This window comes from Octodon degus, unplaced genomic scaffold (genome assembly GCF_000260255.1).
Source record: "Octodon degus isolate 3935 unplaced genomic scaffold, OctDeg1.0 scaffold00232, whole genome shotgun sequence".
In the NCBI taxonomy this organism is placed as follows: Eukaryota; Metazoa; Chordata; class Mammalia; order Rodentia; family Octodontidae; genus Octodon; species Octodon degus.
This window is the reverse complement of record NW_004524808.1, coordinates 1,496,403-1,498,935: the sequence shown is the minus strand read 5'-3', so window position 1 is coordinate 1,498,935 and position 2,533 is coordinate 1,496,403.

Here is a 2,533-nt window from a genome sequence, read left to right as displayed (position 1 = left end):
TTATGTGTGTGTGTGTGTGTGTGTGTGTGTGTGGCCAGCTCAGCCCACCAGGGGGCGGGCTGGCTGGCATGTGGTGCTGGGGGATTGAACCGCAGTCCAGGTGCTTTGCTAAGCTTGTTCTAAGTAGGTGCTTTAGACCACTGAGCCATCTCACCAGCCCACACATAGGTAATTTTAAACGGTGACCCTGGAAACAGCTTTTACTGTTAGGAAAAGAACTCCTAAGGCGATCTGTAAGTGGGTTTAGCTGGAATGCCCCATATCCCCACAGAGCTAACTGCCCTTGTTTCAGTAGAAGGAGGATTTCATGGGGTGAAAAATAAATAGCCGAAAATTCAAGGTAGAAGGGTCTTTAGAAAATATTTGACACAATCTTCTTTCCTTTTCCTCCACACTTGGGCTTGAACCCAGGGCCTTCACATGGAGCTACAACTCCTGCCCTTTTTAATTTTTTATTTTGAGTCAGGGTCTTCCTAAGTCGCTAAGCGACCCAGGCTGGGCTTGAACTTACACTCTTGCTTCGGCCTCTCAGAGGCTGGCAGGTGCTCCTGCCTGCAGCTCCACCTGCAGCAGACTGCAAGCTTGCCGTGGTGCAGCGTGGCCAGGACTGTGCCTGTCTTGCCTGCTCGCCTCTGAGGCTGTGTCTCCCTCATTGCTCCCCAGCACAGTACTCGATATATAGTAGGTGGTGAGTAAATGTCCGATAAACGAGTGAAGTGCTTTGGAATTTGTAACCGCCCATCACAGTGTGCCATTCATCATTAATAAAAGAGCAGGGTGAGGTCTCCAGTCGCTATCTTTTCTGTCCACAAAATGTGCCTGTGTTCGCTGTTCTGATTTTGTTCTGCGTGGGCCTGAGTTTCTGTAAATTGTGGCTGACATTGTAAGTGGCTCATTGAGGCCCCAGGCATAATGTGAAACGTAATTACCTGGTAGAGATTTCAAAGTGCTCTAAGAGTTAAAGATTCTCAGTCCCCCACACCTTGAATGTGGTCATTTTGACTACCCGTAGAGAAGGCGTGCCTGACAACAAAGTGCGAGCAAGCAATCAGCACCCAATGAAGGAGGAGGACAAGGCACCTTTTGATGGTACAGACTAAGCACCCGGATGCAGCCATCCCGAACGAAGCGGGCATATCTGCACTTAACCGCTCTGATGAGCCAATAGATTGGGTTTTCATTTATGCCAGGTGGACCTAACTAAGCTTCTTCTTCTTCTTCTTCTTCTTTTTTTTTTTTTTTTTTTGGTGGAACCGGGGATTGAACTCAGACCCTTGTGCTTGCCAGGGAAGTGCTTATTCTACTGAGCCATCTCCCTGGCCCGTAAGCTTCTGTCACTTGTCACCAAAAAAGTACTGGTGAATAAAATAAAGACTAAATAATTAGAGAACAATAGGAGCTGATATATATAAAGTATTATGCTGCATAATCTGATTACAGGCATCATAGGAGTCCAGAGGGGCAAGACCTGGGTAAAGATGACCCCGGAGGTCCTGGGACTCAGGCAGAGTATAATCACTGTGGGAATTGTGAACAAATATAACCATGTGGCTAGTGGACGCTAACAGCACAGTATGGTATGGGCCCCTATTCCATATGACCTGGGATGGAATCGGCCATATACACAGCAGGGAAGGGCTGTGGTGACTCCATTGTCTCCTCTGGGGCAGCGGCTCCCCCTTTAGTTGCACTTTGGGATCACAGTCCATACCCAAGCTCACTTCCCTACTGGAGGCAATGGGAACTGCATGTGAGACCAGGCAGTGGTAGTTTGTCAAATTCTCTAGGTGATCCCACTGTACAGCTGGGTGTGAGAGCAAGAGCTTCGGGGCTGTGTGTTTCAGGCTAGAACGGGCATGTGACTCTTGTTTAAACAAGATTTCAGATGCAAGGCATGCAGTGGGGCCCAGTATTTAAGGAGTTAAATGCAGTTGAAGGGGGTGGTGCTCTTTGCAACTCACTCAACCAGATTTCCCAGAATAAACCTTGAACAACTAGGTGTGGTGAAAGGTCGATGAACCACCTGATTGTATCAGGACTAATGCAAGATATAGTGAGGGACTGTCTTGCTTTGACTGGGACTTAGATGTCCCAGGAGGTGGGGCTGTATTCAAAGGAGAAAGTCCTGTGCAAAACAGGATCCTTGGTCATCTTACCCGTCCCTGACCCTCTAGTCAGTTATGTTCTGACCACTGTTGAAAGCTTTGCCAAAAACGCACCACTGGGTAAGTGGGGGCAAGCGAGACCTCAGAGGGTAGGAAAACACATGCGTTCACCGGACACACACTCCTCCTTGAGGCTTCCAGGAGACTTGGGCAAGAGGAAGGAAGCAAGTTGGCTTCACCTGGCTGCCAGGCACCTGCCAAGAACAAATTCTTAGGCTGGGCATGGTGGCACACACATGTAATCCTAGCACTGGGGAGGCTGAGGCAGGAAGATTTCCTACAAGTTTGAGGCCAGTTTAGGCTACTAATGAGTTCAAGGCCAGCCTGGACTACATAGCAAGACCCTGTCTTAAAAAAAAAAAAAAAAA